General features: G+C 37.2%; 1 protein-coding gene and 1 pseudogene across 1 annotated transcript in view; both read right to left on the bottom strand.

Moving 5' to 3' along the window:
- Positions 1–11,827, bottom strand: part of tyk2 (tyrosine kinase 2) — a 33,009-nt gene extending 21,182 nt beyond the window's left edge. Inside the window, 1 exon segment of the mRNA XM_056452818.1 lies at positions 11,600–11,827. The gene's annotated coding sequence lies outside the window, so the exon portion shown is untranslated.
- Positions 2,694–20,553, bottom strand: LOC130220591 (general transcription factor II-I repeat domain-containing protein 2-like; annotated as a pseudogene).
- Between the last annotated feature and the right edge of the window lie 2,995 nt (positions 20,554–23,548).

Genomic DNA, 23,548 nt, shown 5'->3' on the forward strand with positions numbered 1-23,548 from the left:
CACAACCCCCAGTGGGAGACAAGGGCACTCAATGGCACTCTTTTTGTTCCACTGACTGTAATTAACATGTAAAGTATGTGAATAAATGTAAGCTAATAGAAAATTGTATCATGTTAAAGTTCAAGTTTGGAATTGGGTGTCCAGCAAAAGACTGATGAATCACGCTGAAATGTTTTAACAAAACTAAAAGAAGAAAACGTGTGTCTTTTATAATATAAAGTGTAACATTATATTATCCCTGTTGCAGCATTCACAACATTATATGTGGCCAAAATGGGTTGAGTTGGTGGAGGGATGCTGAAGTCAAGAGAAAGCAGAGGTATGACGTGTTTGACTATTTATAGGGGTTTGGTCTTAAGCTGATTGGAAAATAGAATGATTGTCGATAAGGAATTTTATATTTTTATTTTATTTTTTACCGAAATTTGTTTATAAAACATCACTCTGAAAGATGCAGTATTTACAGTGGTCATTTTTTTCTTTATTGTGAGTTTTTTCCAGTTTGATAATACCAATCTATCAGTGTAAAACTGAAGATATACATTGCTCAAAAGAATAAAGAGAACACTTAAACAACACAATGTAGCTCCAAGTCAATCAAACTTCTGTGAAATTTAAACTGCCCACTTAAGCCACGGTCACACTGCACTTTTCACCCATAGACTTCCATTCATACGCATGTGAATGAGGCAGACTGAAAATGCAAGCTTGTGCGACAAGTTTCGCAGTTTGCTGCATTCGAATGTTTAAGCTTGGAGAACTCTGACATGTGAAATCGCATCACGTGATTGCATGAGACCAATCGAAGATCCAAACCTGACCTCTCTGGACAGAACTTTAAAATATGGACCAATTACTTGCTTTTTTAAATGTCATCTTGTTTAATTCTGCACCTTTCGCTGCGCCGTAGATCGGATTTTCGCACGTACAAACTCTAGTCCAGCGGAGGCATTAGGAAGCAACCCTAATTGACAATCAATTTCACATGCTGTTTTGCAAATGGAATAGATAACAGGTGGAAAATATAGGCAATAAGCAAGATTCCCCTAATAAAGGAGTGGTTTTGCAGGTGGTGACCACAGACCACTTCTTAGTTCCTATGCTTTCTGGCTGATGTTTTGGTCACTTTTGAATGCTGGTGATGCTTTTACTTTAGTAGTAGCATGAGACGGAGTCTACAACCCACACAAGAGGCTCAGGTAGTGCAGCTCATCCAGGAGGGCACATGATCACTCCAGATCATGGAGACGCTACCAGGAAACAGGCCAGTACATCAAGAGATGTGGAGGAGGCCATAAACGGGTAACTACCCAGCAGAAGCTACCCCTGCCTTTGCACAAGAAGGAACAGGAGGAGCACTGCCCTGCAAAATGACCTCCAGCAGGCCCCCAATGTTCATGTGTCTGCTTAAATGGTCAGAAACTGACTCCATGAGGGTGGTATGATGGCCCTAATTCCACAGGTAGGGGTTGTGTTTACAGCAAAACACCATGCAGGACGTTTGGCATTTGCCAGATAACACGAAGATTGGCAAATTTGCTATTGGCACCCTGTGCTCTTCACATGTGACAGAGATGACAGAGTCTAGAGATGCCGTGGAGAACGTTCTGCCTTCTGTAGCCTCCTCAAGCATGATCATTTTGGCAGTGGGTCAGTAATGGTGTGGGATGGCATTTCTTTGGAGGGCTGCGCAGCCCACCATGTGTTCACCAGAGGTACCTTGACTGACATGATGTACCAAGATTAGATCCTCCGACCCCTTGTGAGATATGCCGGTGCAGTTGGCTCTGGGTTCCTCATAATGCAAGACAATGCTAGATCTCATGTGGCTGAATTGTGCCAGCAGTTCCTGCAAGATGAAGGTATTGATTCTACGGACTGGTCTGCTCGTTCCCCAGACCTGATCCTAATTAAGCACATCTGAGAAATCACGTCTTGCTCCATCCTCACATTCGCCACCTCATCAGGAGCATGCCCAGGCATTGTAGGAAGGTCATACAGGCATGTGGAGGTCACGCACACTACTGAGCCTCATTTTGACTTGGTTTGAGGTCATTACATCAGACATGGATCATCAGACTGTAGTGAAGTTTTCCACTTCAATTGTGAGTGAGAGTCCAGATCCAGACCTCCAAGGGTTAATAAATTTGATTTCCATTGATAATTTTTGTGTGATTTTGTTGTCAGCACATGTAAAGTACAAAGTTCATTCATTTTCTTTTCGGCTTAGTCCCTTTATTAATCCGGGGTCACCACAGCGGAATAAACCGCCAACTTATCCAGCATTTGTTTTATGCAGCGGATGCCCTTCCAGCTGCAACCCATCACTGGGAAACACACACACACTTATTCACACACACATACACAACGGACAATTTAGCCTACCCAATTCACCTGTACCGCATGTCTTTGGATTGTGGGGGAAACCGGAGCACCCGGAGGAAACCCATGCGAAAACAGGGAGAACATGCAAACTCCACACAGAAACACCAACTGACCCAGCCGAGGCTCGAACCAGCAACCTTCTTGCTATAAGCGTTGACTAAAGTACAAAGTATTTATTAAAAATATTTTATTCAGATCTAGCATGTGTTATTTTAGTGTCCCCTTTATTTTTTTGAGCAGTGTATTTTGTAGCCACATTCTGGATTAATTCACCCAAAAATGAAAATTCTGTAATTAATTATTCATTCTCAGTTTGTTTCAAACTCCTGAGACCTTCGTTCATCTTCAGAGAACAAAAATTAAGATATTTTAGAAGAAATCTGAGACCTCTGTAACGCTCCATAGACAGCAATTGCCCAGAGACATTAGAAATCCAGAAAAGAAACCAAAAACCTTTCATGTGACTTTAGTGGTTTAACCATAATTGTATGAAGCTCCAAGAACACTGTTGTGCTGAAATAAAATACACGTAAAAAGACTTAGTCCACCTATATCTTCTCACCTGTACTGAAAAAAGGTGAACTACTGTGTCTTTCATTCAAAGTATATTTTTTATAATGGATTAAGTGATAAAAATATGGTTTCTGATTTAAATTTAAAGCATAACTTTTTCTCAAAGTGGTATTTTTATCTTAAACCAGCAGATTTCATGTTATGTGAACACATGAAAAAGGTCATTTCTTATGTTTACTTATTTCTAATGTGACTTTGATTAGCATCTAGTGTGACATTTATACTCATACTGAAAGCAGAAGCAGATAATTTACCTCATTACTGAAAATAACTAGCAATAGCCTAGACTAATGCTGTATGTATTTATTACAATTAAGTCAAATCTACAACTTTTCTTGGATTTAAATTTTAAGTTTAAGCAAAGAAATTCAGTTACTTCAACTACTTTGAATTAAATCATCTATAAAAACAATATTTTACCAAGTCAAAACTATCATTTGAGGGAAATTTATAAATGTAGCAGTAACAAATTACAAAAAAAAAATTAAGGTTAGTCCAAAGCTAAATTACACTTTGATCTAAGGGTAAAAAAAGATAAGATATTACTATAAGATATTATTTCCATAATAAAAATCTACGTTGTACCAAAGTCAAACAACAGTTAGTGTCTTTATAGTAATTTTTTTGTGTTTGTGTTAAGGATGCACCTATATGGAGTTTTTGGCCGATATCGATAACTCTTAAGATTTGGAGGCCGATAGCCAATATACTATAGCCGATAATTATAAATATATTAAAATGTTACATTTTATACAGTGAACAACTGATTTTAATTAAAAAACTTCTTAATAGTTTGAAATGATCTTATGATTATGAAATGATCTTACGGATTAGCCTACTTAAAGCTATAATTTCAAAATGATTATACAGACCTATGTTCATGATTTTATAGCATGTCTAATATAAATGATTTCCTTTTCTTCACTTGGCAAATTACCATGCAACTTGACTGTTGTATAAAATAATTGGTTAAATAACAAAATGGCACTTAATTAACAAACAAGTTTAATAAATATGTCTCAAGTAAAATGAAAATGAAAGAACTAAGAACTGAAACCAACTCAACTCAAATATTCTCGAATAAAACATGTTACAGTAATGTACATATGTAGAAATACAAGGTCCGAAAAGGCTTTTTAAGAGGTGTTTTGACAGTTCAGAGCCACCGTACAATCGAAAAGCTTGACAGTATTACTTTAGAAAATGCGGCATAAATTCATCCTATTTGGCGTTTTAGATTCTTTTGAACGCATGTAGGTGCTGCTTGTCAATCAGACAACGCTTCTATGTTCGTTCTTGCTGTCAATTGCGGAGAAAATGATCTATGAAAGGGTTTTGATAAACCGCTGTGAGCTTGAAACTAACTGAAGGCGCTGTGTGACAAAGCGGAGTCAGAATAGAAAGTCAGATTTTGATACAACACCTGAGCATTGAGCACGGATGACTTTATGACAAACACTGTGCATAATATAAAGACAGAATGTGGCGGAGGGTTGAGAACCCCTATGCTGGATTCAGTGTCTGGCGCACCTCTCCCCGGTGCTGCTGTGAAGGCTCTGTCGGCTCACTATGTGTGTGAGCATGTGGTAATAGCCATCACGAGCGCTCGTTATAATCATAAATATGTCAATCAAAATGAATACAATCTTACATCAACAACATATGGCAAGCAACGCGTTGATAAGAACAAATAATCATATTGGAAACCCAACAAGTTTAGCATGTGAGCGTCGCTGCTATACATGTAATATGTAACATGTAATTGTTTATACATGTAATATTTTTCCTGAGGCTATTTAAACCAAAATACACAATGACACTCAATCAAACATATCTACAATGATAAGGAACACGGTTACTTACTGAGTTATTAACGCCCAGCAATACCACACAAAGAAAGGACGGACATTGAAGGAATAAACAATGTGAGGAAAGCTCTATTACAGTGCAATGGACAAGTCCGAACAAGTTCCATGTGCGAGGCAGGCAGTTATGTACACTTACGTAATTCATCGGCTTAAAGATATAGGCCTAATTTTTACATGGCCGATAACGATATGGACGCCGATAAATCGTGCATCCCTGGTTTGTGTCAATGTAATTCTTTTCTTGGCAACAATATACATTTTTGATTTAGATTAAATTACATTTTAAAGTTTAAACCAAAGTTAAATTATACTTTGAGAAAGACCAAAAGTTACAGTAATATTTTTTAAGTTGGTTCAATGATTACGGTCGAACCACGTGAAACGATGGTTTTTGACTTTTTTCTGGGCTTTGTACATCACAGGATCATTGTTGTCTATGGGGGATGAGAGAGCTCTTGAAGAGGGGGTCTTGGCACGCTTTCAAATGAACCCTGGAGCAGTTCGTTTGTGGTGAGAATAATATCTGAACTAAAACAGACCCAACTGCAAAAAGTACTATGCCTTTTGGACTAATCCAGCTGCCGTAGTCTGATGCGCTTTCCCATTTTATGGGGTTTAGAGAAAAAATACTTATTGACAGCGCTTTACCAACAAATTTAAACAGAGAGAGAGAGAGAGAGAGAGAGAGAGAGAGAGAGAGAGAGAGAAAAAAAAACATTCCTGATGGATCGTTGGTAGTATTTCCGGAAGATGACCATGTCGCAGTTTAGCTAAATTAATTCACGCCTCCTCCTAACGCCTTTGCCGTTTGCAGTGCATTAAAACACTGTCTTCCAGCCGCAGCTGCGCTTCATTCTCGAAATGTATAGTTTGTCTAAAGTGATGTTTACAAACTATATAGTATACTATGACCAGGGATCCAATTAGCCAGTGCAACGATATTTTGTGTCTGCCAGTTTGTTTACTTGTGGGAGTTCCATTGGCATTTTCCCGCACGATAATTCTGACCAATCGAAAAGCAGTTTAGGAAATACATTCAATAACATCTGGCCAATGAGTGATGTGGATTTTGTCACATGACTGCATTTTGGTTCTTTTTAACTGGTTCGGACCAAAGCAATCAGTGTGGTGTGGAAAGGACCCAAAACGGCAGAAAAATGCTACAATGTATCATTTGTTGCCCTTGGTCTGGACCAAATGAACCAAACCACAGGTGTGAAAGCAACCTAAGATAAGCGTTTGGTGTCTCCAGCTAAAATTACGCATCAGATTACGCATTATAGACTCCAGAATCTGCCTATTTTGTTGTCTGAGTACATTGTAGCTGTTTTTGTAGCCTGTGACTTTAAATGCAAATGAGCTGCGTTTCCCCGCCCACCATTCCCACATGCGTGTCTGCTTCTCATGCATTACATCAGACAAACAGCAGTCAGTGATAGAGACCGATAGGATGAAGCTGAAATACAGCTCATTATTAAAAAAAGTACGTTTATTTGATGTATTTGTGGTGGAGTTTATTTGAGCCTTTCTGAAATGATGAGTCCCACACAAATGGTGTTTGCAGTACACACACATATGCACGTTTACTGACACCATGCGGCTGTGGTGATTATAGCGGTTAAGAATTACATGGCGATTTTACTTTATTACGTTTCTCAATATGGCCCCGTTTACACTGTCAGGTCTTGATGCCCAATTCCAATTTGTTGCCTATATCAGATTTTTTTGCCTGCCTGTTTTCTCGTCCTTTTAATTGCGACCCATATCCGATTCATGTGTTTACACTTGCCATACAATTTACGATGCCGTGCATGTGTAAAGGCGGGTTCTAGCATCTGCGCCACACTAGCCATGATGGAAGAAATTGTCTTAGCACTGGGAAATATGTGAAGTTCGCCCAACTTTAAAATGATTTTGAGGCGGAGGAGGGGGGAAAGGGTCGTCATCGCAGCTTGCGCCTATGGTTTATATATGGTGTTTATTTATGGTTTGAGAGAGATCTCAGGTCTGGTGGGAGCAAATTGTGGCGACTGACCACTTTCCTCCTCCATGTTTCCTCTGTTGTTGTTGTTGTTGTTTACCATGTCGGCGTCTCGACACACGCTCTTCCTTCTATGTCATTAAACTGCAGAGAATTACTACATTGTTGCAAGTTTAATGACGTATAAAACGGAATGCCTAAATAAATCAGATCTGCCTGTTTACATGATAGTCGCATTGTCACATATCACACACGATTTATATCTGATTTATTTCCACATATGAAGGAGGCCTGAAACCGATCTCTGAATATCCGAATGTATGCGTTTTTTTGTTCTTACACGATCATAGAAAAGATCTGATCTCTGTAACATATGAGCAAAAAATAAATAAAAATAAAAAATTCGAAATTGGGTCACATTTAACTGTCAGTGTAAATGGGGCCTATGTGTTCTCGTCTGTACTTGTTTTCTTGTGTCCTCGTAAAACGTCATTAACCGTCGCTGTAGTACTGTTCCAATTCAAAGTACATATCCTGCCAAGCACAGATAAAAAAATCCCAGATGTGTACTTGCTCCGCCTCTTTTGTCGAGGGCGCATCGAGAGGAGACTTGTGCGAACTTGCGAAGCACAGGTCTCTCATAAAGCATTGCAACCCAACCAGCGAAAGCTAACGGCGGAGGAGAAAACCTGCACAGTTTTAAAAATACTCATCTGTTATGTCACAAAATAAAGTTTTAGGAGTTTTTCAGGTGAGAATGTAGATGTTTTAAACTGGAATTGGCAGTTTATTCAAAAAGAAATCGCATCTTTGGCGATGAGCCTCAGCTTATGTGGACTCTGACTCCCAGCCTGTCAGCAGGAGCTCCGTCATCACCTCTCCCACCATACCTGCCAACAATCGGATTATGAAATCCGGGAGATTTTATCTGGAGGTGCGTGTGAAGTGAAGAGCGGGGGTGTGGGTTGGGTGGGAGGGGAAGGTGCGCGCGTAGTGAAGAGTGGGGGTAAAAGTGCGCACGAAGTGGAAAGCAGGTATGAAAATGGTTGCGCGGTGGGTTCGGTGCGCATGGGGACTGAACCAAATAGCCGAGAAGCGGGGGTGGAATTCCGGGAGACAGAACAATACGGGAAGTGGGCGGAAGATGGGTCTGAAATACGGGAGACTCCCTGGAAAAATGGGAGTGTTGGCAGGTATATCCCCCACTGAGAGCAGCCAGTCCATCTCGCGGATAGTTAAAACATGATGTTTAGCGAAAACCTCAGATACTGTTGATTGATTCCTGTTGGTTGTGCACCTTTTTTACCAACCAACTTTGTTGACGACATTATAACGACAATAATCACTCTGCCTATTCATGCCAAAGTCCAGCGAAAAAAACAGGTGGTAATTTGTGTGTAACTTATCTTTATTTATTTATGATTTTAAACAAAAACCAAGCAGGTAGTTAGGCTGCAAATAATTAATTTGTAATGAATTAATTCATTATTCATAAATAATTAATTCACCGTCGCCTACGAAGACGGCGATGCCATCATCCATCGCAATGTTTCACATTAGACATCATACGATGCCAAATTGATCAACATCGCCCAACCCTAGTGTGTATATCTAACAGTTTTTGGTCTTTTAAATATATTATATGTTTTCAGGTGTTTTATTTTGGCATTGTTATTTTGTTATGTTTTATAATTTAATTATGTTATCATGTTGTAAGCTGTTTATCTTTTTTTTTACCAAATTACTTAACGTTATCTCCTTTTGTTTACGTCATGTACATCTACTTGTATAATGTTCATTGTAGTTTATTAAATCTGATAATCAAAGACACGAGTCTGTGTATAATAACACTTTTCAATTCACATTTCTGATTGTTTATGTTTACATTTTCCTAAATCAAACACATTAATTTGTAATATTAATATAATATTAATTATAAAGGCCGTGCTTTATATAATTAAATCATTTTATTGTTAATGTACAGTAAAATCGATGAATCCATGGTGAGGTAAGTGACGTTAAAAAGTAAACTGCTGCTCCATTTAAAGAAGTACCCAACTTGTGTCCAAGTCTGAACTTTGCGTACTTTGTATTGAGAAACTGCAATGCTCTGTTTTAAAAACGTTTTAAACTTATAAAAATCACAGAGAGTTGGAAAATGTATATTTTAATTCCAGTTTCTTTGCAAAAAAAAGTTCTGTGGCACAGGTCAATCAATTCGGTGGGCAGGGAAAACCGCACTCTTACATCACTTTGCAGTGGGACTCAAATTATCTGGGATTTAGATCCTATTTTAACATTAGAAAATTTACAAAAAGATAAATTTGTTGGGTTTCCATCATTCCAATATGACAGTGGACCCACTATATCTACACACAGTTCTGTTCACACAGCCTACAAAAGATGATTTTTATCATAGGTGCCCTTTAAAAGGGCAAATAACAAATCTCCCAAACCTGAAAGTATTATCATTTTTTGTTTATTTTTTCATTCCAGGGCTGGTTGAAAAATCATGAGATTGTCATCACCATACAATCAAAAACAACTTTCTCTCATGACATGTTTACTAGAGTGTGGGCAGGACAAACTGTCACTCACAACTCCCAACAGACAAAACCAAGCCCATCCTACTTTTTTTTCTGAAACACTATTTCACCAGGACAGTAGAATCACAAACAATAGAAATACAAAACCAAAACGTACGCTTACAAAAACATATATCTAAATTTGCCTCAGAAATATTCTCCAGAAAATAACATTACTGTATACTGTGATAATAAAGAAAATACATTAAAACCAAATCAAAAAGTGTCTCTACAATCTAATACACTGAACATTATATCATCTAGTATTATACACTGTAAAACCCAATAAGTTAAGGCAACTCAAAACGTTTAAGGAAACCGATTACTACAAAAAAAATTATCTGTATGAGTACTGTGAACTTAATCCATTTCAGCTGAAGTAATGAGGTATTTAATTGACTCTTACCTTCAACACTGAGTTTAAAACTCTTTTCAAATGAGTAGAACTGACTTTCAGTCAATTTTGAGTTAACTACACTCATTTCATTTGATAAAGTTAACTGTTGGATTTTATAGTGTAGTGCTGTAAGATCATTCAAGAACACTCAAATTAAGTAGTAAATACTGCATGCGTAATGTTTTGATAATAAACTTCGTTTTAATAGGTCTACCGTGACGCTATTTCTACATTTATTATTATTGAGGTAAAGTTGGTTTTATATTCGCACATCGATTCAATAACAATTTGTGACATGCTCCCTATAGTGTTTACTATGATACTTTGAATAACCAGTCTGAATTATGATATAATAATGACTTCTAAGCAACATTAGGACTATTTATTTGACTGTGAACAATGTTGTACTTTTATATTCACTGGCTGCCATAACGTTTTATTAAGGTAGGGTTGGTTTTATATTCACACATTCAGACTTTCTCCTTAATAATATAATTTCAGAAAAGTAATCTTTGCAATTTATAAATAGACAAAACATTAACTGAGGTAAAGTTGGTTTTATATTCGCACATTCGTTCTGAGACAACTTGTGACATGCTTTGAATATTCAGTCTGAAATCAGATGTTTGTTTATTTATTTATTTATTTATTTATTTATTTATTTATTTATTTATTTATTTATTTATTGCCACATCTGCAACTTATGGCCATTTCATGGCACAATGGTTATACATAAAAATATCACATGATAAAAACAAATTCGCATTACAATAAAAAGTTACTTAGAAAAATATATAGAATAGAAATAAATAAAATTCACACAAAAATATATTCAAAGTTAAATATGATTTTTCTGTTAAATTTTTGATAAATAATTTAAGATTTTTCCTGGTGGTACCATTTTAAAAATATCAATCAAAGTACTCTACTTATAATAAATTTGTCTAATGGAATTCAAACGTCCACATTCCAACAAAATATGTTTCATGGTAAGAGCAGCTTGGCAGTAATTACATTTAGATTGAGCTTCGTTATTATTACACATAAATTATTACTTTTGCAGTTCCCTTTGCCATGTTTTGTTTACATACAAATTAACTGTAGGTTTAAGGTCCTCAGGAGGAGTTAAACATTCTGTCCTGAAATCTGATGCAATGATGACTTGAAAACAACATTAGCACTATTTATTTGACTGTGAACAATGTACTTTGATAGTCACTGGCTGCCATAATGTTTTGACTATTTATAAATTGCGAAGATTGCTTTTCTGAAATTATATATAAGGAGAAAGTCTGAATGTGTGAATATAAAACCAACTTTACCTCAATTGTATTATTAGGCTACACATGGGATCATGTGAAACGTTTGGCTATACTATTTTTGCATATATGATGATTTTAAATAGACCACTAGAGATATTTTTGTATGAAGGGTCGATTAAAAATTCAGTTGTTAAACAAATCAAGTGAACCTGTCTATTATTTCTAAAATTACTAATATAGCATGCTGACTGATTGCTGTAATGGCCGAGGGTTGTCATTTCTCGAAACATCAGTCACTACATTGACAAAAAAAAATCACTGAACAGGTGGCTAAATGTCAACACTAAACGAAATAACATATTTACTCTTCTCATAGAAACAATATGTAGGAGCAAAGTAGCGACAAACAACCTTCTTTTAATATGATATTATATATATAATCTACTTCCTGTTTCACATTCAGTCCTGCTGGGTAAGTACCTTACTTTATTTAAATAACAATAAAATAATAATCGATAAAATAAATATAAAAAAACCTCAGTATTTACCTCCAGGCAGATGAATGACGGTGTTTATCTCACACGGTGTTTATTTGTCTTCTTATTACGGTATTTACATCTATATCCACACACGCGCACAACAGAACAGACATTACGTATTTTCACTCTCGCTACGTGATCTGCTCCAAGTGTCGGAAGAGGAAGAGTCACAAACTCCAACACTGACTGCGAGTCAACTCAACACACAGAGACGTATCTATGGTCAACACATGGTGAGCGTCAGACCTAGAAGTGAAAGGCAAACAGCAGGGGCGCGTCGAGGGAGCGTAGAGTGCTGTCTGTTTAGGCAGCTCGCGTGGTGTTGAGCGCAGCCAGAATGTGTTTTGACCCGGCGAGATCTACAGTACAAACTAAGAGTTCTGACATAGAGTGTCTAATATTTTACACGCATACATAATTAATCATTTCAGATTAATAATTCATCTTTTTTTTATTTAGCAGACATAATACCGTCATGAATAATAATACTTTTTTGATAATACTCTTAATACTCTTTTGCCCCCTCATACACCCCCATACTCTCCTCATAACTTATACTCCCCATAATCACTGCACTATTTAATATTTACACATTTCAAGATTGCGCATATTCATCTCACTACATTGCACGGATTCATTTTGAATTGTACATACCCACTGTCCCTATACATTTGTAATTATATTCATATATATATATATATATATATATATATATATATATATATATATATATATATATATATATATATATATATATATATATATATATCTGCATACTCTAATTATCAATAGCAACCTCTAATTACATTTGTAATTATATTCATATATATATATATATATATATATATATATATATATATATATATATATATATATATATATATATATATATATATATATATATATATCTGCATACTCTAATTATCAATAGCAACCTCTACCTCTTCATCTATTGTTAATCTCTGTTCAGCTAATATAACCTGTATATTCATAGTACATCCATCTGTAAATATCACCATAGTTTTTCTATAACTGCACTTTATAACTTATCTTATCTAATCTAATAATAATAATAATTAAATAAATAAATAACAATAATAATAATAGCTTTTATATCTTGATTTTGAGCTTTAGTTAATAATAAAATAATAATAATAACACATAGCCTACATCTAGTATTCCTGTTAACATATAAAAATATAATTTTACAGTTTGTTGATATAATTTATATTCATTAAATAAAAGAATATGTTACTACATATTGTGGTTTAATTTGATGAGAGCATTATTTTTTCTGGTGAGGTAAAATGAAGTTGTAATATTCCCTACTATGACGAATATCCCTATATATGAATATGATTATATTCCGATGGTTAGTCGTGATATGATCCTTCACTCTTTACCCATAAATTATAACAATAATAAATACAATAATAATAATAATACAAATTAAATAATAGTAATAGTAAATAAATAAAATAAAATAATGAATCAGAATAAACTTAACAATCAACATTCATGGATAAACAACAACAACAATAACAACAACAATAATAATAATAATAATAATTATTATTATTATTATTATAATAATAATAATAACTAGATATTAAAGTTTGAGGACAAACTTTATGGTGGCTTGAAAAGCCGAGTCTGAATTAGCATGTTACTAGCATGAATTAGCAAGTAACTAGCATGATTCTAACATAAATTAGCATGTAACTAGCATGATTCTAGCATGAATTAGCATGTTACTAGCATGTTTCTAGCATGAATTAGCATGATTCTAGCATGAATTAGCATGTTACTAGCATGTTTCTAGCATGAGTTAGCATGTTACTAGCATGTTTCTAGCATGAATTAGCATGTTACTAGCATGATTCTAGCATGAATTAGCATGTTACTAGCATGTTTCTAGCATGATTTAGCATGTTATTAGCATGATTGTAGCATGAATTAGCATGTTTCTGGCATGAATTAGCATGTTATTAGCATGATTCTAGCATGAATTAGCATGTTACTAGCATGATTCTAGCATGAATTAGCATGTTACTAGCATGTTTCTAGCATGAATTAGCATGTTACTAGCATGATTCTAGCATGAATTAGCATGTTACTAGCATGATTCTAGCATGAATTAGCATGCTATTAGCATGATTCTAGCATGAATTAGCATGTTTCTAGCATGATTCTAGCATGAATTAGCATGTTACTAGCATGATTCTAGCATGAATTAGCATGTTACTAGCATGATTCTAGCATGGATTAGCATGTAACTAGCATGATTCTAGCATGAATTAGCATGTTACTAGCATGTTTCTAGCATGAATTAGCATGTTATTAGCATGATTCTAGCATGAATTAGCATGTTACTAGCATGATTCTAGCATGAATTAGCATGTTACTAGCCTGTTTCTAGCATGAATTAGCATGTTACTAGCATGATTCTAGCATGAATTAGCATGTTACTAGCATTAATTAGCATGTTACTAGCATGTTTCTAGCATGAATTAGCATGTTATTAGCATGATTCTAGCATGAATTAGCATGTTTCTAGCATGAATTAGCATGTTATTAGCATGATTCTAGCATGAATTAGCATGTTACTAGCATGATTCTAGTATGAAATAGCATGTTACTACCATGTTTCTAGCATGAATTAGCATGTTACTAGCATGATTCTAGCATGAATTAGCATGTTACTAGCATGATTCTAGCATGGATTAGCATGTTACTAGCATGTTTCTAGCATGAATTAGCATGTTACTAGCATGTTTCTAGCATGAATTAGCATGTTACTAGCATGATTCTAGCATGAATTAGCATGTTACTAGCATGATTCTAGCATGAATTAGCATGTTACTAGCATGTTTCTAGCATGAATTAGCATGTTACTAGCATGATTCTAGCATAAATTAGCATGTTACTAGCATGATTCTAGCATGAATTAGCATGTTACTAGCATGATTCTAGCATGTTACTAGCATGTTTCTAGCATGAATTAGCATGTTACTAGCATGTTTCTAGCATGAATTAGCATGTTGTTAACATGATTCTAGCATGAGTCAGCTTGTTTCTAGCATGAATTAGCATGTAACTAGCATGATTCTAGCATGAATTAGCATGTTACTAGCATGACTAGCATGTCACTATCGTGTTGCTAGCACCTTTCTAGCAAGATTAGCATGTCAGTAGGATGTTAAAACTGTTAGCGTGTGTTAGAATAGCTAGTCACAGTCTCTGGGACAGTTGCTAGGGTGCTGAAATTGGTTGCTAGGGAGTGGCTAGTAAGTTTAAAGGTAATCAGTGATTGGCTGCTGGCTAGACTGAGTTGAATGAGGCCAGACTCTAGTCTGTAGGACAGTCTGATGCAGAGTTATGAGCTCACAAAGGTTGATCCAATGTTAAGTAAATGGGAGTCTTTTACAATGGAAGTCTATGGGACAGTTGCTAGGGTGCTGTAAGTGGTTGCTAGGGAGTGGCTAGTAAGTTAAAAAGTCATCAGTTATTGGCTGCTGGCTAGACTGAGTTAAATGAGTCCAGTTAGAAGTCTGTAGGACAGTCTGATGCAGAGTTATGAGCTCACAAAGTTTGACCCAATGTTAAGTCAATGGGACTTTTGGGATTTTTCTGGGTCGTTTTTCGGAAAACCCAAGGTCGGATCAGTTAGAAAAGATATAGCAACCCGAGTCAGACCAGTTTGAAGGTTTGACGAAAGTTTGAAGTATGTAGCTTGAAAGGCCTAGGAGGAGATACACTTAGAAATTAGTCTCAGAAGAATAAGAAGAAGAAGAAGAAGAATAATAATAAGTTTAAGATAGATAACAATATGCTGGCTTTTCAAGCCACCATAATAATAATAATAATAATAATAATAATCTCTCTTTCTGTGTACATAGATACTTCTAGTTTTTTTAACAGTTATGTTTTATTACCAGCATTTTGGTTGCCTTTTTATTGTAGCCTTACAATGCTTTTTGACATTAAAATGACGCAAATATTACTTTAAAAACTTTCAAACAAAATAAACTGTGTTTACTTTCACTTTCATGTTGTTATGTTTTGTCTAACCCCGCCCTTAACCCGGCCCTCCATAGTGACGTCATGTGCGGTGACTGCATGTCTCAGCTCGCATGTGGAAGTGTGCTGTCAGATACCACTAAACGTTTGTAATAAAGGATTTCAAAGAAATGAAATTGTTTTTACTTTCACTTTCGTTTTGTTCGTCTTAGGCCTAAACGTTTTCATAGAAAATAAACACATTTTACTTTTGTTTTCATGCTGGCTGCTTTGCCCAATAGCATCTGGATGCAGCCTTTATAATGCAAGCTGAGATTGCATCTCTCAGAGATGAACCGTCAGACACAATTCAATCAATGGATATAGTGACGTGTAGGGTTAAGGGTGGGGATAGTTGAACCCATTCAAAAGCATTGCATGCAGCTCAGATTGCATCTGCACTGAGTCTGCAGCCAAACCCCTCACCAAAAAGTATGAAATCCAGTCCCAAAAGTGTGATACAAGCATGATATAAGTTTTCAAAGAAAATAAATATATTTTACTCTCATTTTCATGCTGTTCTGCTTTGTCAAGAACAGTACAAAATGCAGTCCCAAAAGTGTGACATAAAAGTTTTCAAACATAAATAGATTTTGCTTCGACTATCATGCTGTTAGGCATTTTCTTGGGTGATATATACACAGTTAAAATATTTGATATTTGCTTTTTTCTCAATTGTTTGTTTTGCCGTCGTTTTTGTCTTAAATTAGACAAATCTGTGAAAAGCATTACAGCAGTTTTGGAATGCTCCTTTTAAGGCACAAGCTATATACAGTTGGGCTTTTTTTGGCCCTTAATAAATGTGAGCAAAGAAATCTTTTTTAAAAATCCCAAAACTAACATTTCACTGAAATAAAGCAAGTGAAGATGAGCAAGAACTCACTATAAAGTATAAATTTCTTAAATACGCTTTGGTTAAAATTGTGAGAATTGTTGTTTTTTTCAATGCTTTTTGCAATCTCAGTTTGCCCACATAACAGCTCTAAATCTCCTTTAAGGCCTGATGAGGTTTGAAGAGACTCCGAAAGGGATTACAGAGCATTAAATACATACAGAATCTCACTATATCCTTTAGGTTCTCTGATCTTGGTGCACTTTGTTAATTTTCTATAAGATTCTATAAGAGCCAGACAGAATCTGCAGACATTACTTGCTATTTCTGCAGTTTTGTCAAAAATCTGTGGATTTATCCTGCATGATTTTGTGGGTATCACAACTAAAATCTTTATATATTCTCAAAAAGCCTGCTTGAGGAACTAAAGTTTGTTGCATGCCTCAACCAGTGGAAAATTTACATGTAGTAATGTGTACTGTACTACATATATGAAATAAAAAATAATGCAGTTTTTAACTTTTATCAGTGTTTACAATGCATTAGATCTACTTATTTGGTAAACAAAGCAGGTTTCTTATATAATATCTCTACTAAAAGAAAGAAAATATTACTGCACAAAGTGTATTGTAAATAAATCATATGAACATTCTGAGTCAATATTACTGACATTATTTCAAAAACTGAATTAATATTCATTTACACACATCTACACAAGTAAATAAATAGACTAGTGATGGGCTAAAAATCTGTGGATTTCTGCAAGCGCAGATTGCGTTTGGGCCTACTAATAAGCAATGCTTATTTGTTTTTGTTTATTTAGTTTTGGGGGAGAGGCAGAAGGAAATTCTGTAGAACGATACTGGAAAAACACCACTAGAGGGTATAATTCGACAAGCAAGCAAACTCACACAGAAAGCCTAGCAGGTATACCGAGCAGTTTGTACACACATTGCCTGAGCATGAATATACTTCATTCACTCACTCACTCTCCTTCGGCTTATTCCCTGCTTTTGTCAGCCGTCACCACAGCGGAACACAACGCCAATTGTTTTACACAGGCAATGCCATTCCCGTTACTTATAATGTTTTTAACTACACAGCTGCTTATTTTTTGAACGTATGTGATTTATATCCTATTTATAACCAGCCTGTTCATAAACAAATCCCTCAAATCCATGAATATGTGGCTTATTAATGCAACTTTTCTTTCGTTTGTAAAATAAGTGAGCGGTTGAAACAAAGCGATGTGTGTCTCCAAATAAATTCGTCCTCTTCCTTGAAAGCACGTGGTGCAGCAAGGGTACTTCTTTCCTGTGATTTTTTGTTCTTTTGTAACCTGAAGTTTCATAATTAAGACAATGACTGTAGTATTTCCTGCATTAGTTTGCAAAACGCCTAAATTTAAAATCACTGCAAATAGTATCATAATGTTATCAATGACATTCAATCAGAAAAAACGTGCCTGTTCATATATTCTTTGCCAGTTGTTTTAATAAAAAAAAGATAATTCATAAAATGTTTGCGCACAACATGTTTAGAAATCTTTACAACTCATGTCAACTGTTTAGAAAGATTTGCTAAGTGTTCAGTATCCAACAGAGATTAAAAAACGCATATATGATGAAAGGCCAGTAGGGGTTCAATCTTCAACTGGCTGGCTTGAGCTGCCAGTGGCGGGTCACGTGACCTGTCACTGGCTGGTGGTAGCCGCCAGTGTCCAACTGTCGGGTAGCCTATCCTGCCAGTGGCAGCTGCATCTAACCCGGCAGTTGACAACTAGCAGGTGGGTCATGTCATGTGACCAACCAGTGCCTGGCAGGTGGGGCAGGTTTCCTATCAGTGGCTGCTTGGTGGCCATTAACAACTGGCTGGTGAGTCAGGTGTCCTACCAGTGGCCGCTGGCAAACCATAGATATATACACTAGATGTCGCATACGGACCCTGAGCATGCGTCAATAGCGCCGCCATATTTGTACAGTGCTCCCAGGACAAATGTCATTCAACCGCACTAGACAAGTCAGTGTTACTAGGTGAAGATGCTGGACTTTAGCGCTGTTTACGAGCAAACAAAGAAAACAAAGCACAAAGGCAGAACATTTCATAGGTAAGATTTAGTTTTTTACGTTTTTGTATGTTATTAACTTTTGTGCTAAACAGGTAACGTTATTGATAATACAGTCATCTACTGCATTCACCATAAGGCAAAGTAGTACCAACTCGCACTAAACACTCGGCTTATGCTAGTTTTGTTGAATAAAATCAGCAAACAATGCAAAAGAAATGTGACAACGAGATGCCGAGATGCAACGGTGTCTCATCTTTTGTACAAGTTCATCAATGTTCGGGGTCAGGATCTGAGCTGAGGAAATCCTCAGGATTGGAAAGACTGCTCCTTTGTGATGTTTTGTTTAGGTTCATCAAAGAAAACGTTTGTTTACACAGGTATGTGCTGCCAAACATAGAGAGCTTCTGAGCAGCTTGGATGCGCAGCTGGGGCATTGTGTCGGGGATGAAACGTGCAAACTCAGCAGCACCAACTCTCTCATATTTTTCCTTCAGTGTGTTATTGCAGTGGAGCTCAATCAACTCCATTTGTAGGTTGGGTGGTGCACTTTCCACGTCAACTCCAAAAGGATTGCTGAGCAGTTCAAACCTGAATGTTTGGGCTTCAAAGTCAGCAAATCGGCATCGAAAGTCAGCGGCAAGTATGTTGAGTTTATCAGCAAACTGCACTTGGAAACACAGCGGTAGAGAGTTTCTCTTGCATGGTATGGCAGCTTGGAAAGTGACTCAAGTTTTCTTTTCGCATCTGCGTCTCCCACAGACTCAGCTTGGTTTTAAATGCCTTCACTGTACTGTACATATCAAAGATGACACACCCTCGTCCCTGCAGCTGCAGGTTCATCACATTCAGATGGCTGGTGATCTCGCGTAAAAACGCCATTTCACACAGGAACGTTTCATCTCGGAGCTCTGTTGTGTCTTTCCCTTTGCTTTCCATAAACAGACAGATCTCCTCACGCAGCTCGAAACATCTTTGCAGCACCTTTCCCTGGCTTAACTATCGCACCTCTGTGTGATAAGTCACCAAACTCTGTATCTAATTCACCCAGAAATGCCTGGAACTGGCGGTGATTTAAACCTCTGGCTCTGATGAAGTTAACTGCTCGTGTTATGGTGCTTATTACATGTTCCATTTTCAAGGCTTTGCCACACAACGACTCCTGGTGTATAAAACAGTGATAAGCTGTCAAATCAGCTGTGACGTTTTTCTCCCGCATCCTCTCCCGCATCCTTGCCACTAATCCACTCCTGTACCCACACATCGCGGGTGTTCCGTCTGTAGTCAATCCCATGACTTTTTCCCAAGGCAGCCCCATCTCATTTACACATCTGGATAATTCTTCATACAGATCTTGTCCTGTAGTTGTGCCATGCATAGGACGTAATGCAAAAACTCTTCTGTTAGGCTCAAGCTGGAGTCAACTCCACGGATGAAAATTGACAGCTGGGCAATGTTAGATGTGTCGGTGCTCTCATCCACAGCAAGGGAATATGCAATGAAATATTTTCCCTTTTCCACAAGCTGTTCTTTTAGATTGGTGGAAAGCTGGTCTTAGCAATGGTGTTTCTGCTCAGACTCACGTTTGAAAATAGTTGCCTTTTGTCTAGGCACACTGCGTCACAAACTTTAAGCATACAATTTTTGATAAACTCTGCCTCTGTAAATGGCCGCGCTGATTTTGCGACCTCTTCTGCCACAATAAAACTGGCCTTGACAGCAGCCTCGCTTTGTGATTTGGCTTTCGGGAACAGAGCCTGCCGGGGACTTAAGACCTCGTTTTAATTCTTCCACCTTCTGTAGCCTTTGTTCTGTGTTCATATTCTTGTGTTTGTCTTTGTGTTTCTGAGATGTTTCATGGTGCCTTAGATTATATTCTTTCATTACAGCCAAACTTTCTTCACACAGAAGACACACAGGTTTGCCTTTTACCTCCGTGAACATGTACTCTGCCTCCCACCTGGCTTAAAACCCCCTGTTCTCAGTGTCCACTTTCCGTTTAGACATTTTTGGGGAGGGGGTAGCTGAAAATTGACATCTGCTCTGATTTCTGATGAATAATGAAGCCGAGGCCCGCTTGCTGCACTGCAGTGAGTTCGCGAGCTACCCTTGCATTGTGTGGAATGTAGTGTTGGTGCATGCAAAACACCAGCAGGTGGCTGCGGCCTGCGGACCGGTTTCAATAGTAATTAAATATCATCCCGGGGGCCATAGATAATTCGTTCCTTTGATATATGTGCCTTGACTTTGACATATGTGTCAGCTTTTGTAGTATTGGTTTTCGCATTTTGCTCTTTGTAGACGGTCCCTAAGGATAGGTCTCTTCTCCGCCACCTGCGCATAGAGATCAATATAAAGCGTCCAGTGCATAGGAAAGCTAATTTTTAGGAAAATAAGGTTGTAGGTGATTGTTTACATTGGGACGGTTGAAAAGTGGTCCTATTTGTGTAAACTGACTAATATACACAATTTGTAATAGAAAATGTCCGGAAGAGTATATTCATGATGATAAATCAATGTATAAAGCTGCAGAGACAGTTAAAGCGAATGCGGTAAACGCGAAGCTCACTGTCTGCTGACTGCATGATTAGCGTTGGTAACCCACCAGTCTGTTTAAGAGTCGTTTGAAGACATTGTTTGGGATAAATTTACTGGAAATATCACTGATGTAACGCAATAGACTGTAAGGAATAAAAAATATTATACATAAAATTTAGATTGCTCTTATCGAGAGTGCAAAGAGAAGCGTCAATCTCGGAGCGCGAATGCACTGTTGAAGCTGGGGGAGACGTTACCAGCCAGTGGTAATCTCGGCTATTTGAGGACCGTATCTGGAATTAAGCTGAGGAATATACACAATTTGTAATAGAAAGAGTTCAGAAGATTATATTCATCATAGTAAATCAACGTATAAAGCTACAGATACAGTTTAAGCAAACGCGGTAAACTCGGAGCTCGTTGTCTGCTGTCTGAAGGTGATAAGCTTGATAGCTTCAGTAACCCACCAGTCTGAGAGAGTGAAAGCGAATGCGGTAAACTCGGAACTCCCTGCGTGCTGATGCAGCGAGAGTGTTGCAAACCCACCGGTTAGTATTTGAAGACCTTCTTTGAGGAAACATTGCTGCAAATGTCAGTTACGGAAACATATAGACCCTAAAGAATACCCAATGAAAAAAACACCTCATAAAATTATACTCATGATGAGAACAAGTCAATAAATGCAAAGAAAGAAAAAGCGACAAATGACACACTAGACGCAACTGCAACTAACCTGCCACTGGCAGGTCACATGACCAGGCAGTTGGACACTGGCGGCTGCCACCAGCCACTGCCAAGTCACGTGACCCGCCATTGGCGGCTCCTGCCAGCCAGTTGAAGATTGAACCATGTTTCTCTCATCACATGTTTCTCTCATCACTTTACTAGAGTGTGGGCAGGATAAACTGTTACTCCCAACAGACAAAATCAAGTCCCACTTAGTATTTAAAAACAATAGTATCTGGATGCAGCCTTTATAATGCAAGCTGAGATTGCATCACTCAGCGATGCAATGTCAGACACAGTGCACTCAAATGGAGCGAGTGACATTACTGTGAGGGTTAGGGGTGGGGTTAGGTGAGCCCATTAAAAAGCATTGGACTAGCTCAGATTGCACTACACCAGGTCTGCATTAAGACCCCTCTCTAACCACAAATTAAGCACAGATTTGCTACACTAATTGTAGTTCAACTATGCTTTACCAATATTTACATTTTTAATATATAAAACCATGGTTTATTTTCATAAGGGTAAATATATTAAGGGATAGTTCATCCAAACTCACTGTTTGCTCTCCCTCAAGTGTTTCTAAAACTTTAAATTGACCTATGATGAAAATCAACTTTTGTAAGCTGTTTGAAGAGAGATGTGTGTAGTTATAGTGTGTCCACTGTCATATTGGAGTGATAGAAACACAACAATTTTTTTTTTAAATATTCTGACGTTAAAATCAGACCCCAGGGATTTTGAGGCCCACCGCAACGTAACATAAGATTGCAGTTTTTCCCGCCCACCGAATTGATTGACAAGCGCCATGTCTCCATAATAACGTGTATACACATGTCCACAGAACATTTTTTGCAAATAAACTGGGATTAAAATATCTGTTCCAACTCTCTGTGATCAGCTGCACCTCAATAATTAATTTAAGTTTAAAATGTTCTTAAAACAGAGCATGTTTGTAATAAAGAGAGTAAAATCGTTCAGTAATTCTTAACCGCTATAATCACCATGGCCGTGTGGTGTCAGTATACACCAATATGTGTGTGTGTGTGTGTACTGCAAATGGCATTTGTGTGTGACTCATCATTGCAAAAAGGCTTGAATAATTTCCACCACATTATTATTTTTGACTAATGAGCTGTATTTCAGCTTCATCCTATCACTGACTGCTGTTTATCTGATGTAAAGCAGGAGAAGCAGACACAAACAGTTGTTGGGAAGAGCAGCTCAAAGTCACAGGCTACAAAAACAGCTACACTGTACCCAGACACCAAAATGTGCATATTCTGATTATATGAGGCACTGTCGCCTCACAGCAAGAAAGTCGCTGGTTCAAGTCCTGGCTGGGTCAGTTGGCATTCCTGTGTGGAGTTTGTATGTTCTCCTCATGTTTGCGTGGGTTTCCTTTGGGTGCTCCGGTTTCCCCCACTGTCCAAAGACATGCGCTGTAGATGAATTGAATAAACTCAATTGGCCATATAGTGTATGAGTGTGAAAGAGTATGGGTGTATGGATGTTTCCCAGTGTTGGGTTGCAGCTGGAAGGGCATCCACTGTGTAAAACATATAAAAGTTGGTGGTTCATTCTGCTGTGGCGACCCCTGATGAATAAAGGACTAAGCTGACTTAAATATAATCTAATTTCTAAATGTTATGATAAATAATACAACATTAATTAAACAAGCTGAATATTAACTTAATTAAACAGGGATGAAGTGCACTCTTGTTTTACTCAAGTGTTC

Source organism: Danio aesculapii, chromosome 3 (assembly GCF_903798145.1).
Source record: "Danio aesculapii chromosome 3, fDanAes4.1, whole genome shotgun sequence".
NCBI lineage: Eukaryota > Metazoa > Chordata > Actinopteri > Cypriniformes > Danionidae > Danio > Danio aesculapii.